Consider the following 24,000-nt stretch of genomic DNA (forward strand, 5'->3'; position numbering starts at 1 on the left):
CTGCTTTCAATGTGGGCAATTTAGAATTTGGAGCCTCACACCCTACAGGGAGGTGTGTGGGCATCATACAATATGGATGATTGGTAGGCTTAGATTGTGTGATGCGTACATGTCTTTGGGAAAAATGCAGAGCTATGTATGGGACGTGATTTTTTTGTGGGAGAGATGCCTTTTTTTTTTAAGGTGAGAGTGAGATGTTAAAGAAGGATTATTGGTAAGTGTGGTGAGGGAGGTTTGGTAGGAGAGGTTGAATTTGCAGACAGACAAGACAGACATTGCAGACAGACAAGACAGCAGACAGGGTCAGTGTATGACACATGGGGGGTAAACACCTTGACAGGGAGGGTGGTTCAGAATCTGAGGCTCATGAGCCCCAGATGGTAGTAGTGGCACTGATGTCCCCACCCAATGAAATTCACCACTATTCCTTCACAGCCCTGAAGGTGGCTGTGTTTGGGGCTATGCTGGAGGGGCTGCCTGCCCTTCTAGCTGCGACAGCCTGCCCTCCATCTAGCACAGGCGGTCATCCAGCTCCATCTGAAGGACACTGTGCACCATGCCACAGACCTCGTCCCAGGTGACAACATCCTCACCACGCCCACTTGCAGAGGGGCAAGCCCCAACCCCTGCAGCGGTTCCACCCAAGGGTGGTGTAGGACCAGCATATGAGAGAGGTCTGACTTTGGGTCCCAGATGTGCTGGGTGGGACCCAGTGCCTCGGCCAGATGGGGTGGGTGAGACGGATCCACTGGGATCTGCCTTCCTATATGTGCTATTGTGTGGAAATTAGCAATGAATATTGGTTAGTCATGCACAACACATTACAACATTGGTCAGAATAGCATGCATGGATATTCCCATTTACCCAATACAGTGCAATTATAACAGTGCCATAGCAAACAGAACCCATGCATATATGGAATGGCATTCAGTGTTGTAACAACATGCCGGTTAGTGGTATGTCAGGCAGGCAATAAAATGATTATTCAACAGGAAATATTAGTATACACACAGTTTAAACAATGATAAACCAAATGGAACAACGGTCCCAACAGTAGAGGTTTGTTTAGGAACATACCCATGTTGGTTTTAGTGTGATGGTTGGATTAATTGAGTGGTGGCGGAAGGCAACAGATTCAACTGACAACTGTTATCAAGTATATTTGTCAGTACACTACTATTCACTACTCTACATTCTGACCACACTTACACTCTACCTGGGCCATGGGGCAGCTATAGCACACCAACAGCTGTGGGTATCAACAGAGCAATTGTACCCTTATTTTAGTTATACACATCAGACCTGTTTCCAATTTCTTTACCTGTGGGCCCTGTGCAGACGAACTGTGTGCACATTACATTGCTGTTTCTACACATATTTCAGATTCACATATTAGTTGCAGGCCCTGCAGTGTGTGTTGTGCCTTTCACATACATCTGCTGTGACATTCTCTGTGTCCACGTTTCTTGGCAACTGGGGAAACTATCCATGACAGCGTGACACTTGAGGGGCTTGTCTGGGCTAGACTGCAGAGTGTGGATGTGTGCATCTTTTTGTAGGACTGGTGCTGATCAACACAGCAGTTAAACACTTTTCATAGTTACACACATCATACTAGTATTTCTATTGAGATTTCTTTACCTATGTGCCCTGTGTGGAAAATGTTATGTGTTGCAGTACATTACTTTTTCTATTCTGATTACAGTTTACAGCTGTAGAACCAGACTGTGAGATGTTAGTGGAGGTCTCTAGATTTGAACCGTGGTGTGTGTGTAAAATTGTACTGCAAGCCTAGTCCTTATCAGACTGAGCTACTGGGGAAGTGTTCATGCTGTTTGTGACATTTCTATCAAGTAAATATTTTTGTGCACGGTACTTTTGTTATGATGTTGCATTATTTGTTTCCCATTTTCAGTACACATTATGCATACACAACAGACATTTGTATCATTGTTTGTGACCATTAGCTGGATTGCATATTTGATTGTTTTACAACTGCATACTGCTATTTAGATTCCTGTGTACACAGTGTAGGTTTTAAGTTTGCACCTGTTAGCCTTATTTATTTATTTATTTATTTATTTTACATTTGTTGACCGGGCTAGTCTAACTGGATATATGTCCATTTTCAGTAGAGGAGGAGAAAGAAAAAAAGACAATAACAAGGAACAACACAAAACAACATTTATACAAAATAGTACAAGTAATAATTTTTTAGTTTTTTTAACAGCCAAAAAGAAAAAGTTCTTATACATTTTTCAGTACATTCACAGTTACATACAGCTGAAATTGAAAGGTTAACACAAGACACTGCTGGCAGACAAACAAGTAAAACACATTCTGATGGCAATATGTACTGTTGCTTTTTTCAGTTATTTGACATGCCCATTCTAAAGTTTGCAGACAAGCAGTGCTAACTCAGTTCACTTCAGTTAATGCATTCTGCAGGACATACACATTTCTATTTTTCAGCTACAAGTAAGATGACACACACCAGTGTTTGGGATCACTTTTATTAGTTTTGACATACATATCTGTGTATGACTCAAAAATCCACAATTACAATTCCTGCATGATCTGCACAAGGGAATGCTTTTCATTTCTAACTGTTACAGTAGCCCTGACATGGCACTTTCTTGGCAGGTTCACTCAGACACACTCATACATATTGTAATATTCCTCTCCTGCATATTGTACCTTGTTTTCTACTGACATCTGTATTACACAGCAGCTAGGAATACTCCACTGTAACACTGGCAGCCTGACACAGGCATTTATTCCTGACTTTTACAGCACAAATATATATGCAGGCGGTACTACCATTACTATAATTTTGATTTCTTACTGCTAATAGTAGGGGGTATGTTGTACTTACCATACTGCCGACGCAGCCAGGCTAGTCCCTGGGCATGAGCCTCAACATTCTGGGACCTCTCTGCAGCAGCTATATGGAGAGACATCACACATTAATCACACCTGCACAGTCACAAGTTGAACTTTTTCTATACTTAGAGATACATAAGACAGCATACGTACAGACAGGTGGGACATCCTGTGCTTTGGCTTCTTGCATCCACTGGTCCAAGAGTTCACCCCTCTTCCAATTCAGGTCATTATGGTGGTGACGTACCTGCTCACTAGTCCAGGGTATACCAGTGGCACTGGTGAGGTCACATGCAAGCTGGTTTCAGGCCTCCACTTTGTACTGCGAGCCCTGGTACTGACCCTGCAGCAGCCTGCCATCATGTTTTTTAACTAGGAGCCCAACCATGACCCTGGACTCCTGGATGCCTCACCGTTGCGCTCGGAAGCGAACACCTTCACCAACCCCAGACATTTTGGTCATGCTGTGAGCAATCCCAAATTGGTATGGCTGTATTCCTGCCTGCGCAGTTTAAATAGGGCAGTTTTCCTGGACTTTTTCTTGATTGGCTGGTTTTAATATGCTGAACTATGCATAGTTCCATGCAAATCCATATAGCAGTGCTTACACCAGGTAAGCAGACCTGAAAGCAGGTAAGCAATGCTTAGACTAGTAAATCATTGATTGAACCTATATTTTCATTAAATTTATAAAGTATTTTTTACATTTATATTTTACATATTCCCACCCCTACTATGCTGTACGTAAGCCATATGATTGACATCTATAATTCAATTTCCTTAAAAGTTTATTAAATAATTTGGCAGAGGGGAATTCGAACCGAGCATGCTCTACATGCTATATCATGGTAGTACCACTATGCCACAGCAGCTTGATGATGTCTTCTATTACAGTGGCACTTGTCTATCATTTTCAGAATTTCAGCCAGGCTAAGCATAGCGGCATGGCGCTCAAACAAGCAGCGCACCGCTTAAATTTTGGATTTATTTGATGAATAAAAATACATTTTTTTGTATTTTTATTGCTTTCTTCTTGCCCTACTGCTTCCATGCATGTAGGGCAAGAGTGCATACATTTGGGGGTGTGCACTTGAAGGCTGCTGCCTTCTTGGTGTTTGTGTGTTATTTTTTCAGTCTCCACGGACACTGAAATGTAAGCTACTTACATTTCAGTGTCTGCAGACAAGCGTTTACTATATAATATTAGAGCCAGTCGCTAATATTATAAAACTTGACACTCATCTGTGTCTCAAAGTGCTGTACAGCACTTTCTGAGCAAAGGGGGTGTGTTACATGTGCAGGCACTGCTGACCCATGCCCCCTGCACTCGCTCCTGGTTCTTATCCATTTAGATTAAATAGCAGCGCACCTTCATGCATATGCAAGGCACGCTGCTATTCTAAATGGACACGAACCACTCCGTCCAAGAATAGTCTTGTTCTTGCACGGAGCTTCGTGAATCCTGGGGCCTGTTTCTTTTGAAGATGATCTTTTATTGTAGTGTTAAAATCTACCAATTCAAGTTGATATTTGATTTCCTTTGGTAAATTGCTCCACATTCACTGGACCTAGTCTAGAAAAGGCTCTTTCACCAATGATAGATTTGAAGGGATCCCTAGAAAGGATTAGGCCATCCCCTTGTGCACTTCTTAGGGAATAACTTTGTTCTTTGAGGAGGGGCTTCCATCTCAGTGGAGTGCAATAATAATCTTTTTGGATTTTGAAGTGAAAGCTTTCTTGTAGCAGGGCAGCCCTTGCAAGTGCTGGCAGCCAGATTAGTACCTTAATGATGTCATTCGTGTGTTTTAGTAAATATTTTAAGAGGACAAATCTGCAGGTATTTTTTAAAATTAGTTGTAGTTTTTGCATGTTGTGCACTTAGTATAGACTCAGTAATGGCATGCCATGTTCTCAATCTGGCATAAGTACAATTTTAGCTATGGTGGTTATAGTAGTGGGTGATAAAAGATGTGATAACATATAACATAACTTCAGCTAAGAAAACACTTCAGAAGGGATCTTCTCCACATGTATCTTAAAACTGAGTAATGTGACACGAAGAATGATATTGCCATTGTTGTCTTTAGAAAGGAGTGGTTATCATTTAACAAGCTTGTGTGGAGTAGAAAGTGCCATAACATTGAATATCTTCAGGTTTACCATTGCCTAAAGATGAGTCACTAATTCAACCTCAGAGCATACCTCTCAAACTCTTACAGCAAGAAACCTGGACAAAGCCATAAATAATGGGTGGAAAAAGGCCCAGAAATAGGGACACTTTTTAAATATTGCTCTTACAAACTTAAAAAGTTGATAGAATAACAGGTTTTGCATTAGCATCAAACTGTCTGAATTGTATGAAGTCTGAAACTCAAATGTCTGCCATTATTTTCTAACTTCAACCCTCAATGATTTACCAGAAAACTGCAATTTTATGAAAAACGGACAAATATATGGTGTAGAAATCTGGACGTTCTGCAAAAATCTGTACAGTTGAGAGGTATGCCTCAGAGTAGTTGTCTCTGGAGGAGAACCCCTCAGAAGAAGCAGAGCTCTTAAGAGTGAAGAATCCTTCTGTTTCCTGACTCCCATATGGAACAAAAAGAAGAAAGTCTTGACCAGAGATTAGCACTATTATCTCAAGGGAAATGGGAAGAGTAGGTAAAAGGGGATCCCCATAAAGGATGGAATGGTATATTCCTCAGTAAGTGGTTTAGGTTTACTCACTTTCAGGAGTGTTATATGTGAAATTCACTCACCTTCAGGAATGATATGTCTGGTCAGCAACTGCTTTGGGGTTTGCTCACTTTTGAGAGTGTAATCTGTAATTACTTTAGGGTTTACTCACCATCAGGATTGTTATCTGTGTTTTCAGTAATTGCTTAGTGGTTTACTAACCTTCTGCAGTGTTATCTGTATGGTCAGCAATTGATTTGGGGTTTACTCATTTTTTAGAGTATCTGTGTGGTCATAAATTACTCTGGAGTTTACTCATCTTTATGAGTGCTATTTGTGTGGTCAGTAATTGCTTTGAGGTTTACTCACATTCAGGGGTGTTGTCTTCATGGACAGCAATTGCTCTGTAGTTTACTCACCTTTGAGAGTGTTATCTGTGTGGTCAGTAACTGAGTTTTATAAGAAATTGCTTTGGTGTTTATTCGCCTTCAGGAGAATGATCTGTTTGGTCAGTACATCATCAATGTAGAAAGGCTGGCAAAGCCCAGGTACCATTGTACAGGAAACAGCAAGCCTAAATGGTGCAGAAGCTGGTATTTCAGTTGTTACCACAACAGATAAAAAAAAAAAAAACTACAGTGATTGTCCAAGAGTGGTACGGTGAAGCCTTGGAATCTAGGAATTGTTTACTTCCGAAGGGTATGTGAGAGATGCATTTACGCAATCTCATTGGAGGCAAAGCTCACACATAAAAGTACTCCTAATGTCAATAAGGTTGTCAGTAGTACACAAACTGCACTCATCACACACAGTTCAAAGCAGACATATGCTGAGGCACTTAAATGTAACCTTCCTAAACAACAAAGACCTCCTAGATGAAGTACACATGACAAATACCCTCAGTAGCCCCAAATGCACTCTTTCAAAACAACACCCGCATCAACACATGCAGCTACATCTCATGGAGCCTCTACCTCTAAGCCTATAAGGCAAGCTACCACACAGTCCAACATTCTAGCCATTGACAACTCCATTGTAAGACACACTGATGTCTCTCTCACCAGGCTGAATAAGAAGAAAGTCATGGTCAGTTCTTTGAGGAGGAGCTCCCATCTCAGTGGAGTGAAATCCACCACATTACACATGCACTCAGGTCATTGGACCACAAGTACCAATATGAATCAGTCATAGTCCATGTGGGAGCAAATGACCCGAGACGTACCTCCCTAGACTATATGAAGAGAGACATCATGGAGTTCTCAGAATATATGTATCAGGCTGGTATGAGCCTAGCATTGAGCAACATTTTACCTTCTGCTAGGATGATGCCACAATATGAACAAAAGATGATTGACTTTAATAACTGGCTTAGTTTCTGGTGTCATTTTAGGGGGGTGCAATATTTGTCAGCATGGAAGGAGATTGTCAACAGACCACGCTGCTTTGCCAGGGATGGTCTGCACCTTTCCCCTCTAGGCTTTCGAATATTAGCTAAATTATTCTCCCCCTCCTTAGTGCCTTTTTTAGCCTATGCCAAACTGAAAATACTTCTGACATAACAAATCAAAACCAGAACATTTAAAGGTTTAATCTGCTCAATGCTAGGAATCTAAAGAAAAAAAACTTCACTCCCTAGAATCTCTCTTCACCATAGAGAATGCTGATGTCTGTGTGGTCACTAAGACATGGTTTAAAGCCAGGGAGAGCACACCAACAGTGCAAGGTTATAATGCCTTCCACACATTTAGACCAGCTATACACAGGAAAAGACTAAAAGTGGAGGTGTCTCTATTTACATCAAAAATAAATTTACTTTAAGGCTGGTCAAACAAGACAATGCACTTGAGCTGCTCCATGTTCAAATCACCATAGGCAAAATCCAATACCACTACTTTGCACACTATAGGCACCCCTCTATGACCCAGGAACTCCATACTATGTATTTAAATTCATTAAAAACACTAACCATCCGACCCAATACCATATTCATGGATGACTTTAATTACCCCAACTATTAATTGGGAATCCTATATGACATCAAATGCACAAGCACAGAGATTCCTGGATTTTGTAAACACAAACTCCCTGGACCAGATAGTCAATACACCAACCAGGAGTGCAATCATACTGGATCTGGTCCTCACTAATATGGGAGACTGATGCACACCCCCTACTGTAATGCCTTCCCTGTTAAGGTCAGACCACAAAATGTTCTCCTTTAATGAAAAATAAAACCTGGACCCCCAGCTAAACCTGGAATATTCAGGAGCTACTCTAAGGCTAAAATAATTTCAAGCCTCGATAAAACCTGAGAATACTGCTGCCTGTGCAGAACTATTCACAGAAAACTTGTACAGGCATGTTAATAGTTGCATAGAGGCAGCTGTAACTACCAGAAAGAAGTACAGAACTAACTCAAAACACAAGCCACCCTGGTGGAATCAGAAAATCAATAGGCTGTATAACAGAAGGAAGAAAGTCATGGCAAAAATTAGGAGGTGCAGCATCCAGCAGGATAAAAGCCCTCTCATCAAACTGAACAAACAACTCAGAGGACAAATACAGTCTACCAAAGCCACATTTGAGATAAATTTGGACTCCCTGCCCAATGATAACCACAAAGCATTCTTTAGCTGCATCTGCAACTTCAAAGGCAATACACAATTGTGTGCAGAACTCATTGTAAATGGAGCCACCTATACTGAGCCAGAATATATAGCAAACCTCCTGGCTGATAATTTCAACTCCAACTTTACCCCTCTCTCCCCCTCAACCTTCCCTCAGGAAATATCTCCAAACATAACTCTCCCTACTATCACTAGGGAACATGTCCTTAATGGTCTCTCTAAGACCAAGGAGCACTGCATCAATGGGCCCAGACAATATCCCAGGATGACATCTAAATAGCATGAAACATGCCCTATCAGAGCATCTGGAATTGCTATTTAATTGCAGCCACCAAACAGGCTTCATGTTTCATGAATAAAGAATGGCAACAGTCAACCCTCTGCACAAAGCTGGGCCATCTACAGATCCTGGAAACTACAGACCCATGAGTCTCACTAGTCTTATATGTAAAGCCATGGAAAGAGTTATCATGGAAATTATCAACAGAGATATAGAAAACCTCCAGACACTGGATCCAACTAGTTTGTTTTTGTCAAGGGCAGATCATGCCTACTCAACCTGGTGGAAGATCACTAAAGCAATGAATGAGGTAAAAATGGTTCACACTGCCTACCTTGACCTGGGCAAGGCACTTGACACAATACCACACTCAGGCATTATTGGCAAACTCAAGAGGTTAGGTACAGACTCGTATTTAACCCATTGGATGGCCAACTGGCTTACAGACAGGACACAGGAATTTAGAACTAGGGAGTCCACATCCATGAAGAGGCTAGTCACAAGTGGAGTCCCTCAGGGATAAGTCCATGGACCTTTCCTCTTTGGCATTTACTTCTCTGAAGTCAAGGCCAATGTCAGTGGTCTCTGGCTGACTAAATTTGCAGATGATTGCAAATTACTATCTGTCATTGAATCCCACACTGACACAAATGTTCTCCAGGAGGGGCTGACACAGACAAACAACTGGTGTCACAGCCATGGACTAAAACTAAATGCCAAGAAATGCATAATAGTATCCTTTGGGTAGTCATCCATCCTTGGCAACTATCATATTGACAACACTCCCCTTAGAGCTTACCCATTAGTCAGGGAGTTAGGGACACACATAGCAATCTAGACTTTGACCATCACATGTCTACAGTAGTGAGGAAATCATTCTATGTTGCGCAATTTTTAAACAAAGGTGTGGCATCTACGTCCAAGGAAGTCATTGTTCCACTGTAATCAGCACTCATCAGACCTATCATTGAGTATAAGACCCCCTTTGGTATGTACCTAACCAGGCATATCCAACAACTGGAATGTCCACAGAGGTTCCTCACTTAAAGAATACGGCATAAGTAAAATGTCCCCTGCAGACCACCTCAAGGCCCTATCCCTGTATTCTGTCTCCTACAGGCTTTTGAGGGGAGATCTATGCCTGCCATACAGGATATTGTCAGACCCCACTCTTATGGATCTCCTGCATATCCACAAAACAAACAGCACCAGAATTACCATTTCTAAAGACTTAAACCTTACCTGTGATATAAATAGAACCTGCTTGACAGAGAGGTATGTTTCCCAGAGACTACCCCATCTATGGAATAGGCTCCCCATCTATGTGAAACAAAGTTCCTCCTTAACCCAATTCAAGTGCAACTTGGACAATTGGATGGGTAAACAGGAAATTTATCCCTGGTTTGGTACCTATGTCTCTAATGAATATAGTCAACTTGTAAATGGCTCATCTCCTGGGCCTTTGCTTGTAAATGTTTCATCTCCCAAACTCCTGCTTACACTTATCAATGGTATCAGAACTTGTCAGAGATTTGGATTGCATGGTTAGGCTTAAAAAGGCCCTTGTAGTCATTAGCCTAGTAAACAACTATGAACTTATGAACCTATGACAGAGAAAGAGACTGATCCTTATTTGGAAGCAAACAGTAGGTCTTCCCTGTCATAAAGGAGGTACAGTGTCTTTAGAAATACCTTCTGAAACCTCTGCTCCATAAAGTTGTGTAGTCCTGAATCTGTTCTCTGGACAAGGCTGCTGACCAAAACAGAAACCTGGAAACTCTTTCTCTGTTAAAAATGATGGTGAAACATCTTGGAGCAGATGAGAAGATGAAATCTAGGCTTCACTGAAACTTGGAATTAATGGATACTGGTGAGCTGATCAATACCGACTGTACTGATGTTGGCGCCAACAGAATAAATGTTTGTCATGATGAACTTGTACGAATATGATGAAAACTATTAAGATTCAGATCTGGTCTGACTCACCACTGTTTAAATAGCAGACAACAGACTATAACACTGTACAACTGTATTTGTACTTAATGTGATATTTATTAATTCAACTGACCAAACACTACTTTCGGGATATTAACATATTCTTTATAACATGAATTACTGACACATTCACTGCACTTCTTCAAATGCCTCTTACTTTATGGTCAAATGTAAGTTAAACAGTTGTTTTTATACAGACTATGTTGATGGGTGGTTTCTTCTGATAAAACCTTGTGAAACATTCTTGGCATATCTGTGGTTTTACTGTGGACCACACCAGTTGAGACAGTTGTGAGCCTCACCAGTTTTCTGTTTCCTGATCAGTTTCTGAGAAGACCAGGGTGAAGTTTTGTGACATGATATCTATTTCTTTTTTAGCACTGTCAGTCATTTCTCTTTGTTAGATAAGTTCTGACAACTGAGTCTTTGTATGTGTCTATCTTCTCCTGCTATTTCAGCAAGTCTTTATTATCACAGAAATCTGTTACCAATATTTTCTAAGCCTACAGCATATCTTTGCTGTCATGAGAACACATTTTCCTAGGCTGGTCACACTTGTTTGCTACATGTTTCTTTCTGCATGCTTTGCAGGCTTTGTAGCACATACTATCTCTAAAAATATCACATGGTTACTATGAGGGGAAGACAACCCCTAGGATCTAATAAATTCCATGTAGGCACTGTGTAGATCCTACACAGAATGTATCTGTGTACACAGCCATGGTTCCCTCTTGGCAGCGTGCCATGCATATTAATGATGGCTCACTGCCAAGGGAGAGCATAGGGACAGGGATACTGAATCAGTGTAGGGAGATGTATAGAGGCTACTTGTGGTTGTGGATGCCTGGTCAGATGTTATGTACAGTGTCCAGTTCCCTGTAATGCACCCTGCCACTGTTGACATGCTGTGTATTGTGCTAAATGTGTAATATATAAGTTATATGGTTATATAGTTTTTGTTTATTATTTTTCTGCATGCCTGTGTGGTGTCCCGCCGAGCCCAACAATGCCAAGCCATGCTTACATTTAGACAGCTGACACCTGCTACACATGTAAAAATCGAAACCAGATATAGTCAATTATCATACTTAACTATCTTATTTTTCCACTGTATTTGTTTTTTTTTTTGTTAGTGCCATTTGTGCAGTGCAGTGTGGAGTGCAGCAGAGACAAGCACCACTTATACATACATAGCCTATACCTGCCAGACATATAAAATTAGAAACCGGATGTTATTAATTATTTGTTTATAGGTTTGCATATGTGTGTTTGCACTGCTCAGCAACGCTAACAGGAAGCCTAGTAGTATATGTGAAGGTATACTAGTTTTCATAATATCCACATAGCTAAATGGGTAGAGTTATGGCTTTATATGTAGTAGGGTCTGGGATCGAGTACATAGCTGGCTGAACATGTTTGTAATTTAATGTACAATTTTTGTTTAATTTAATAACAAAATTGTGAAATATGGCATTTCCGTGCTCTTCTGAGCTGTGCTCAACCATGTGAAGCACTGCATAAACATGCTAATGGCTACTAATGTTTGAGTGGTGCTAAGCTTTGCTAAAACCACAGCTATGTGATTTTTCACACTGCTCAGCTGGCAATGCAGAGCTTTTTTGAATGTTGCTCAATGATGTATAAGGGCAGGAAAACAGTCTGTATTAAGTGCAATAAGTGGGAATTCTGCACCATTCATTGGAGTTCAGTTGACTGTTGATATGGCAGGCAGAGCTGGTGAAAGTGCATGCTTTTGGCTGCAGAAGTGGGGTATTCAGGAGTACAAGGTTATGGCTGGGCTCCTGGTAATAAAACACGAACCTGAGCTGCTGCAGTGTGGTTTCCAGGGCTCGGAGTGTAAGGCAGAGGCCTGGGACCATTTGGCCAGGGAAGTCACCAGTGTTACTTGTATCCCATGCACAGGGGAGCAGTGTCATCACCACCATGATGACCTGAAAAGGAGAAAGAGAGGAACCTTGGACAACTGTGTCAAGAAGCTAGAGCAGGGAATGCCCCACAAATATGTAAGTAACTTTTCCACTGTTTTACCCACTATGCAAGCTGAATGTCTGCAAAACTGGTATGCATAATGGTGTGCTTCTCTCCCAACAGCTGCAGCTGAGAGGGCTCACAATGTCAAGTCCCATGCTGGGTACCTGGCCAGGTTGTGCCTTGAGTGTGGTAAGTGCTAACTGTAGTGCAGTAAGCAAGAAAGAGTAAAGCTTTTACTGCAGTAAAGTATACACAAGAAAAACTGTAGTGCAATAAATGGGCATGTGCAACTGTAGTGCAATAAATGACAATTAGAGCTGTCATGCAATAAATGAACACTAACAACTGTAGTGCAATAAAAAAATAAACAATACCAATAACAGTAAGCAAAATGGTATACAGCAGGATTGTGTTATCATAACCATGGCAGTAGAGCTGTATGCATTGTTTGTCTATGGTAAGGTTGCTGAAGTCAAGTATAATACTGTAATAGCTGTAGAATGCAAAACTAATGGCCTGCAAACTGTATTGCTTAACTCATAGTACTGTCCAAGGCTGTCACCAGGCCAATATCATTCACATAATGCTATCTCTTCCTCCTACTTTAGGTAATAAAGGTATATGGGTGAGGTAGCCCATTCTATGGGCAGGTATTGTGTGTGGACATCAAAGATATAATCTGCAATGCCACTAATGGAATGTTTCTCTCTCTCTCCCCACCACTTACCTTCATTTATTTATGATTATGTATTATTATGATTTAATATTAATATATGTTATTAAACTAACTATATTTTTGCAAAATGTGATGTAATATTTTTATGTGTTATTATGATTCAATATTAACATACTTTGCTAAGCTATTTTGTTGTCCTTATGTCTTACTTCTTACTGGCATGCAGTTACCATACTGACTGTTATGTTATTTACTGTTGTGTTACACATACTATACATTGATATGTATTTGTATGAATTAAAATTCTGTTCCATTCTGTTAATGCTAACAATGGTTTGGTTGTTACTAACTTTAACCTATTGCTATACCTCTATCACCACAGCACGTCAAGATAGGCCGGTTCTGGCTGATCCCCCTATCTTGCCTCAACTGGCCATGGCACCAGGTCCCAGCAAGTTTGGGACCCGGACTGGTGGTGCCCCTTCTGCTGCCCCTGCACTACCTGTGGCATTGGGTAGTACCTCTCCATATGATGGGGCCCTGGCAGCCCTGTGTTTGTGGTGGTGGAGAGGGTGTTGTCACCCAGGATGAGCTGCCAATCTTGGTGCACAGGATAGTCTACCATGGATTTGACAGCTGTCTGTGACTGACTAAAGGCATGCTAGCCAACCTGGAGGGGCAGCCTGTCCAAAGTGCCCAGCCTCCATCACTGCCACCCTTGGGGCAGTGAAGAAGCAGTGCCAACAGTTCCATGGGTGGGGATGAGAGTCACACTGCTGCTGTCTGGATGCACATGGGACTTGGATTCCACAAACCCTCTGTCTCCAAGGTGTTTACCCCCTCATGTGTCACATACCACCCCTGTCTGATATCTTGTCTGTCTTTTCTGTCTAAAAATGCATCCTCACCTACCCAACTTACCTCTCCAACATGTACCTATCTCCCTTCCCCAACATTCCATTCACACCTTAAAAAAAATGGGCACCTGTTCCAAAAAAAAAATATATATATATATATATATATATATATATATATATATATATATATATATATATATATATATTGCCCCATACATAGCTCTCCATTTCACCCACATGTCCACTGGATATAAGTAGTTTGGTCCAATTGGCTTGACAAGACAGTTATGTTGTCCTCACCCCTCTCTCTGTGGGTGAGACTTCAAATCCATGTACATATTCTGTCAAAGTGCACAGTTGTTGCTCTATACGAAATTGATAGTTCTGGTTCTTTCCTACACCCTTCCTGCACATCCCTACCTGCCTTCCACTATGTTTTTCCCCCTGCTTGCACCCCATTTCACCACTTTCCTATCTCCCCAGTTTCCTTTTCTTTATATTTTTTAGCACAATGCTGGGTAGCGAGAGGTGTTGAACGCTTCACTAAGCTCAGCTAAATAGAGCTATATTGATTGTATATGTCCTTAAAATTCTATTACACATTTACAAAATAAACACCTCTCCCATGTTTCAAACCCAAGACCATCACACCTACAGACCAGTGCATTAACCTGCCACTCCATACAACTCTTACTTAAAAGAGATGCTTTAAAAAAACACAGTAATTGACAGTTACAGTCATTAAGCACATTTCAGCATAGCTGTGTGGCACCCCAGAAAAGCACAAACTTGAATAAAACTCAATGGAAAATATGGGAGTGTTTCTGAGACTCTGGTGCATTAGTACACCACTACAAAGCAAAATACATAATAATGGATGTAAGTGAGGCCTCTGATAGCAGGTACATGTGCCCTTTTATCAACAATATGCAGAAAGACACCTGCTGAGGCATTAATAGCAAAATTCATGTGCAACTGGGACCCTGGTTCAGAAATACATCCATATAAAGCCTTGTACATACAGATGGATATATAACATGATTGTCACAGCCTGTAGGTGTGCACATATGCCTTGCAAATATACCTGTGGCAGCAGTGACTCAGTAGCTCAGTCTGTTAAATGCCTCATAAACAATACATTTTTGCCACATGTAGTCCTGGGTTCAAATCCAGTGGTGTGTAGAATTGAATTTTCAGTATTGTGAAGCCAGCAATTAATGACAGACTCATGCACTCTTTATCCACACAGTGCATGTCAAATGAATTGACTGGTTTTAACTGATGGAAGTCACAGGCCTGCAGGTAGGAACACGCTTCACGTATTCCTATAGCAAATGTATATGTGCATAAATTGTTACGTCATGCAGTAATATGCATTCACAGAGAATGTCACCTCAGGGACTGTGAATGAGGGCCGCTAATATCAGAGTGCATCACACAATCTTTTCAGAGTCACAGTGCAGATTACCACAGCTGAACAACGAACATACACATTTGAAGTCCCTTCTTGTAACAAGGACTGCCCTCATACATGCTGCAAATTACTACTAGACTGTAATACATGGCCTGGCAGATGACCAAATGGTGGACATATTCACACACACACACACACACACACACACATATATATATATATATATATATATATATATATATACATACATACACACACCATCCTGCTGAAGGACACCCCAAACATGTTGCCTAGTACTCTGTTATTGACACCATTGTCTAGCGGACTTACCTTAAACACATGCCTTCATTGCAGTGTAGAGGGTACTCTCACTCTGGGTCTGGGTCTACAACAAGGCTGCCAGCTGACATAGTTACCCCCACAACTTGGCCTCTAAAGTCTTCACACTCTCTGCCTATGTCTATTACCTGCAGCAGTAGCTGTAGCCTGTAACACACCCATCTCTGTGTAATGGTGTCTGCTAAAGACTTACCCTCTGCAGTAATGTAGTCTCCTCACCCTAGCAATGTCCAGCACAACATATCAGAAAGGGGCTCTAATCTACATAAAGGCTTTATATATTCTACAGTGGTTGCATGTCATTGGCTGATGATAGTACAAATCAGCCATGTTGGCTGCAATTACCATTTCAGAACCACAGATTGGTTTAGAAGTAATCACCTGCTGCTGGGAAGCATGTTTAAAATGCAAGCAGCTGGATATGGGGAACCATTCTGGGTGATACCTTCCTCACACAGAGCATACCATTGTGACAACTATAGTATCACCACATATCAACAGAGAGGTACTGCACTCCATCAGGTATGTAACTGTTTTGTGTACAACAGGTTTTAGCTGGGTGAATAGACTTATGGGGAACAGTGATTGCAGCATTAAACCAGCTTTAGACCTGTGATAATGATATGTCAGTAACCTCCTGCTGTCTTTCACCTTCACAGGATGTACAAAACATCAAGGGTGCATTGTCTTTTGTCATTGTGGCAAATTGGTCTTGTTGTACTGTCCCTTTATAGTGGTTGTAATAGCTCACTCCTATTCATGTGGCGGTGTTTGTATGACATATTTTCGAGGAGGTGCCCATAGGAAACAGACCACAGTAGACCTGAATGTCGGGTGTATGATAATACAGCAGTAGCTGTCATGGCACACATGGGAATACCTGACTATTGCTACTACCTCAGTTGTATCCACACACTTTGTTTGTCTGCACACTTTGGAGTATGACATATGTGAGCAAGCAATAGTTAGTGCCAGACATTTTGGCCTTGCTGTATCTGCACATAGTGTACATCCACATATGTGATCCTGTAATGTGTTCCCCTTTTGTTGTCTTTCAGGAATTATGTACCATAGACACCATGCACCCTTCTCATATGTGGAGAATGTAATTATACTGCAAGCACTAAGGCAACATCGTCACATCCTACTATCCATGGGGCGACAAAGCAAGGAACAGCGGGCTGCATCGTGGGCAGACCTTATCCCGTGATGTGAATGGCACAGGCCAGCAGGGCAGGACATATGAGCAGGTTCAACACCAAGCAACAGACACGATAAATGCTACATGACGAAAGGTAGCAGATGTAGCCAGGAAATGTGCTGTCACTGGCAGGTGGTCTGTAATGGAATAACCACTCTTGGCCACTGAGGAATTCCTGGTGTACCTAGGCACACACAACAGCTCCCAGGCATCCGTCACACCATATGTTGTGGAGGTGGGTGCCACAGTTGCCACAGCTGAGGAGCATGCAGGTGAGCTTATTGTGATCAGTACTGTAATATTGTAGCAGTCATTGTGTCAGCATGTAGATACTGTTATGTGGGTGTCAGGTCTTTGTTCTTTGGGGGGTTTAACCTTAGTTACACACTCATACTCAGATTGTAACCAGTACAACAAGTAACACAGTAGCTACTGTAAATGTGAGATATATGGACATATTACCTTGTGCTGCAACATGCGGTGATACTGACATTACCCCTCCCTCAACTTTTCACAGATCCATCAGGTATTGCCCATGGCCATGGACCTGCTGCTGGTAAGCATGACACTTGTTTTGTTAAAGAACAATTATATTCTTATACTGTTAAGGGCCAGAATAATGTCCTATGTAAACATAACTATGTGTGTAAACGGTGTAGGATGTTTTTAAATTCCAGTCTGGAAACACGTACCTAAAGTTTCTAGAAGGGGCAGTCACAGGAGTGTAGTTCAACAAACAGATACACTTTGGCAGTTAAGAGCAGATAAGGCACCTGATTTAAATGAGGCAAGGAATCTAAAATGCCTTTTAAAATACAACAGGTTGAGGGTTAATACATTAGGCAGTGGAATGTGTATTTCCATATATTTGTTAAGAGAGTTGTAGTGGGTTTTTATGTGCTGTTCTTTTTAAGTAGACTGTCATACTGATTAATTAAAAGGTAAATATTACTGATCATGTTTTACTTGATTTACTTCCAGTGATTGTTATAAAAATCCAGAGTTGAAGTTGTATTTTGTACAGAGGAAGTGTTTTGTGGATGAACGCAGAGAAGAAAGTTGTTTGACCACAAATCCAGTTGTGGGTCTTCATTGTAATGAGTCTTGACGGCTTTTCATACACAATAGTGTAGGCATTAATGCACTGCTTTTTTCTTTCTTAATGCAGGTGACTGTGGGGGTTCATGCCTGTCCCCTACACAACCTGATGTCAGTGTCTCTTCGGACTCTGATGATAATGCTGGCCACAATGAGGCACAGGTGAGGGTGTCATGGGCTGAATCTGTTCTAGACATAGACATCTGTCTTCTGCCCCCATTGTCACCGTACACTGTCTGTATGCCCACATATACCCCCATCCTGGGAGGCCACAGATTTTAGACAGTCAGAAGGTGGAGACATTGAACAGGAAAGTGTGGCAACTATTGCTCCAGTGAGTGTAGACACTGTCCATAAACAGAGACCTGGCAAGGTCCCACACAGGCAGATTGACAGGTGTTCTTGTAGGAAGCCTGCTGTCTGTCCACCACCTATTGCAGGTGTCATATCACAGGTCACTTGGCACATGTTTCGAGTCATCATTCAGGTACAGGCACATTCTGAATGGAACACCAGACATATGCTTAGGGTTATGGATGCAGCACAGTCTGAGATCCATAACTGTCTCCACTGCATTGGAGACACCCTGGATCGGTTCACTGATGCACTATGGATAGACAGTGGGCTTAGACAGTGTCTGTCTTGGACCGCACATTGTTTGTACAGGGAAATGTGGTTGGATTTGAGCTTAGGACCCATGGATTTAGGTCAGCAACCCCATCTGCTGAGAGTCCACTTGACTGTGCACACCCATGCTCCCGTAATGGCAGGACATCCAGTGCTATAGAGGAGAGTGAGCTGTCCACACTTCAACATGGCACGCCATGGACTGCTGGTCCTGGGTGATCCCATGGTTAACACAGTCCCAGCAGACAGCAGTCACTGACAGGTACTAGCATTGCTTTTGCCTTTGGGCATAGAAGTGCCAGTGCAACTCCTGGTAGAGCCAGTTCCCATATTTGGGGCCGGAGATGGTGAACTGTCACCTCTACCATGTACGATCCAAAGCTGTCCAACATACATACGTGTAGGGCTAGTACTTAGCTTGACTGTGTACACACACACACTCACACACCACTGTCAAATGCAGGTCACCTACAGACACACATGACACCTCTCCATGGTCCATCTTACATGCTCCAATCCTGACAAACACATGTTATCTACTGTTTGGGCCAGTCTAATCCTCCTGCACCCCCACACAACACCCTGTGCAACTGATGATACCTATGCCACATCCCTGTCATCCTCGCCATCAATGCAGGGAAATGAAGCTATGTGTCTGATGCACAGGGTGACTATATTACTTAACATGTACTTGTGTAATGTAGTGTTGGTTCACAATGCCACTAGTAGTGGTTACCTACAGATTCCGTATGCTGGGATTTCTCTTGAGTACACCACATACATTTGCATACCTTATGTTGTATGATGTTGTATTGGCTGTATAGCATAGTAGATGGATGCCTAACTGTAAGGACATTAACCTAGTATGTGATGTTAGTACTATATGCTTGTGGCAGAGATTTGTCTAGCAGACTGAAACACATCCTTGGAACAGAACCCTGTCTAATGGCACACAGAGTACCTTAGTGCTCCTCAGCACATGCCATCTGTCTGATTGGCTAGGTGACCGTTATCTCAACACAGGGCATCTGCCTGTGTACCTCTTGGACTGGGTCAATATGTGGTGGTCCTGTAACTATGGGTATGATGATGTCTATGATTGTAAAGGCTGTATGGCCATTATTCTAGTTCATTGCAAACATCTTATGGTTCCTTAACATGATATACAATGATTTAACAGGCTCACACACAAACATGGCTACAGTGAGACTAGCACCACTTCTAATCACTGCATACAGGACACGACAGCGCACACACGTATTGCAAGTTGGCTGTATGTAGATGTGGGGTCTATATTAGATCACCAAATGCTTAAAAAAGTGAACGGTAATTAATCGACCCTATGTAAGCAAAAGCTTACAATTTTGAACTGTCAGAACAGCGATTTTTTTTCCTAGGGAAAAAAATTGCTGTTCCAAAAAAAAAAAACACACTTTAAACATTACACTAAGTGGGGGGCTTTGCCCTCCCACACCCACTACACCCCCCCCTACTTAAATATACCAACTCTGAGACCACACTACAGTGCCAAAAATGGCAAAGTAACGAAGCGGCCAAGCAAATTCTTTCCCAGGGAAAGACATCACTTAAAAGCTACTTCAATCTTTTGCCATTTCTGTCTTTTGAGTTCGACCAAGACGCATTCGAAAGAATGCATCTTTGGTCTTCTAATAGGGAACCTAGATGTGCAGACTTACTTATCTAAAGGTACATACTACAGATCCAGTACATGTTGCACTTAACACACCTCATGTCTGCTAGTGCTATCAGTTTAGGACATATTTTGCTTGATTTAATAAGCAGGCCTTGTGGTCAGTCCTTTGGGGGGGGCCACATCACTTCCTACAAATAAAACAGCACAAAACCCTGTGCATGTCTAGGTTGCCCAGGTTATGCCATATGGATACACACACACACACACACACACACACACACACACACACACACACACACACACACACACACACACACACACACACACACACACACACACACACACCAAGTGGGCTGGAGTGTGATTAGGACCCTTATCTATCTATTCTGACACACTATAGATCACAGTACTTATCGCATGCACCACAGCTTATGCCTGATACCACACTGTCAGCTGGTAGTCTTAAAGTGGTGGGCATCATCAGGCCTTGTAGAAGAGGGTAGTTTAGAAGCCAGCAACAAGTTACAGGCCCAAAAAGTGCATACACATTGCAGGTGGATAGCCTATGAAAGCTTGTCCTTTGTTTTGCAGGGGAATACACATACTCACACACACACACACACACACACACACACACACACACACACACACACACACACACACACACATGTAGCAAGTGGGCGGGAGTGAGATTAAAACCTCTACCTATCTAGTTTTATATACTGTAGGTCACAGTACTTACTTATTGCATTTGCCACAGGTTACGTTTGTTATATATGTGATTGCAGGCACAGTACTTGTGCATTACACAAACTAGGCTTGTGTTGAACAGCATCTGGGGTCTGCAGAGTGATATTGCTTCATACTGTTATCTGTATCTAGTATCCTATCAGTGGAATACCTGTTTTTATCCTAGCTATGTGTGTATAGTTACCAGTATGGCCATATGTGGTGGCTTGCAGTCACATATGCAAACCTGTGGGCAAGAAAAATGTGCCTTGTCCATAGATGCACTTGACAACATTATACATTACACCACCTACACATGCGTGTCTGTCTATGTGGTGACATCCAGCAGGCACAGGTGTCTGTAGGTAAGTGGATTATGTACTGTTGCACCCTTAATTTGCATCCTTTGAGCAACATTATGGCTGTGTGATAGTGCAGATTTACTCACCATTATTAGGGTATGTTGGCCAATACAGACATCCACACACACATTTCTGTATATAACAGGCATGTATATAAAATGTAATGGTGTGAGTGTATGCTATGTATATCTGTTATGTAGATATATGGGGGGGTTCATGTATCATTTTAATATATATAGCTATATATATTGATATATATCTATTTGACAATACATAGCAATAGATATACTGTGCATGTGAGAGAGACAGTGACAGATGCATATGTATATGTCTATGTATATGTATATGTATTTGTCTGTATGTATAGACCTTTATACATAACAGGTCATTTTGATGAAGGGGCAACAGAATTGTGCTCATTTTAACTAAGTGTCTGGGCATACCCAGTGGGATTGTTAGTACTGATAAAGTGACTCCAGGCCACAAATACGTATACTTTACTCCGGGATTTTGTATGTTACAGACATTAACATCTGCCCCTGCTTCTGCAGTACAGCAATTCACTTAAAATGTCCACAGCATTCCCCATCTGTGTGCTGTACTTAATATGTGACTGAGGTTGGTAATGTTACACCACCAACAGACTGTCTGCATACCTTTCAACTGTCCTGATGTTCACAGAATGTCCTGAGGTTTGCCTCCTATGTTGGTCTGCTCCTCATAAATTTGTGGTCTTCTGGTGAATTATTCAATATTGACGCTACTACATTATACTAGCTGCAGACAAATATTTGTGTTTCAGACTTTATATCTTTCAGAAAGTGTGTAATAATGCAACACCTTTAATTCCAGCAACTTTCTAGGTTTATGGGAACAATATTAAAAATCTCTCCTTGTGTTTGGGCCTTTGCCCCCCCCCCCCAATCTTTCTGGTTTTGTCCAGATGTCTTGCACTAAAAGGTTGAGAGGTATGACAGTCTGTGAACATAGTACTACCTCACCTCACATGCAAAAGATGTGAGCAATTCTAGATTCGAACTACCAGTACCATCACCCATGTTAACTTCCTTAGTCCACTGAGCCACAGAGGTTGCCAAAGTGAGAGGAGTCATTCATCACACAATCAACAGCATAAATATGTACACTGTTATCCTGCATGACAAAAGACATACAATGTGTGAGTGATATCTATGTTACAGCCTTGAGATTGCCTGGTCCACTGATATACCATAGCTGATTTTCTGTTAAAGCAGTTATATGGGTACACTGCTGTGGTGGGGGTGGGGGGACAACAGCAAATGATCAGCTTGGGTAGACAGTTGTCCACATATCATGTGTGGCCACTGTTTAACATCTCCCTTAACCTGATGTCATGAATATTCCAACCATGAGGCCTACTGAATATTAAGGAACATACTATTGGACTGGGTATCTGTAGTGCCATGTGATCGTTACAGCGGTCCAAATAGCCCACTATATTTCCTTGCATAACAGCAACAGATCCATACATACAATACCATATTATAGTTGTCCTTACAATTACTGTGCAGGTTAGACACTTACCTTGCGATTGCAGCAGGTAACATACCTGTATTTCAGGGCTGACTCTGTTTGATGCAAGCAGTACACAGCCAATACATGGATAGGTACTGGTAGTATGGGTTGCCTAGCATCAGCTATTTTAATATATGTATGTTGATAGGAGTAAGGTGACAGTCCCTAGGGCTCTAGGTTGTCAGTGAATGTGCTATTCATTGTCTCTTAGCCAATGCCAGGGTGTACTGGGCATGCCTACGTCTGGCTACAGGGACATCATCACAGCAGTCCTCCTCTGAGTCCTCCTATGAGTGTAGCTGTGGTGACCTAGGCATGGGTGGGGGGCTGTGTATTCCTTCCCTTTGCTGATCCTGCCGCAGCTGTTTAAGCAGGATCATATTGTGTAGCATGGCACATACTGTGAACATATGTGGACATGTGGCTAGAGAATACTGCAGGCCTCCACCAGATATATCAAGACACCAGCAACATGAATTCAGCAGCGCAAACACATGCTCTATGATGTTCCTATCTTGTGTGTGTGTGCCTTATTATGGCATTCTTCCATGGGTGTGTGGCATTTCTGATGGGTGTCATCATCCACGGATCCAGTGCATAGCCAATATCCCCCAGTAAATGGCCATGTAGGATGTCACCCTAGCAAACATCTGGTACAGCTGTGCCATGTGCCAGGTCTGCCAGCAGACACACTCATGATAATGCCCTAGGATTGCACATGACTTGGCAGTTGATGGAATGCTGCCCCTTGCAGTTGACATAGATTCTACCCTCCTCACCAGGTGGTGCCTTGATGTGTACATGAGTGCAATCTATAGCACCCACTACCTCAGGGTAGTGTGCTACATAGTAGAGGTGTTGCATATTGCTGGCCCTCACCTGAGGGGTGAGGGGAAAATAAATGTGCTCACTGGCATGTGGTAGCATGGCATCCAGGAGCTGGTGGAGTACCCTGGATACTGATGCCTGTGATACCCCCATCATGTCCCAACCTGGTCTTTGGAAGGTACTTGTGGCTATTATCCTAAAGGCCAC

This window comes from Protopterus annectens, chromosome 11.part0 (assembly GCF_019279795.1).
Source record: "Protopterus annectens isolate FY-2018-M chromosome 11.part0, PAN1.0, whole genome shotgun sequence".
NCBI classification, from domain to species: domain Eukaryota; kingdom Metazoa; phylum Chordata; order Ceratodontiformes; family Protopteridae; genus Protopterus; species Protopterus annectens.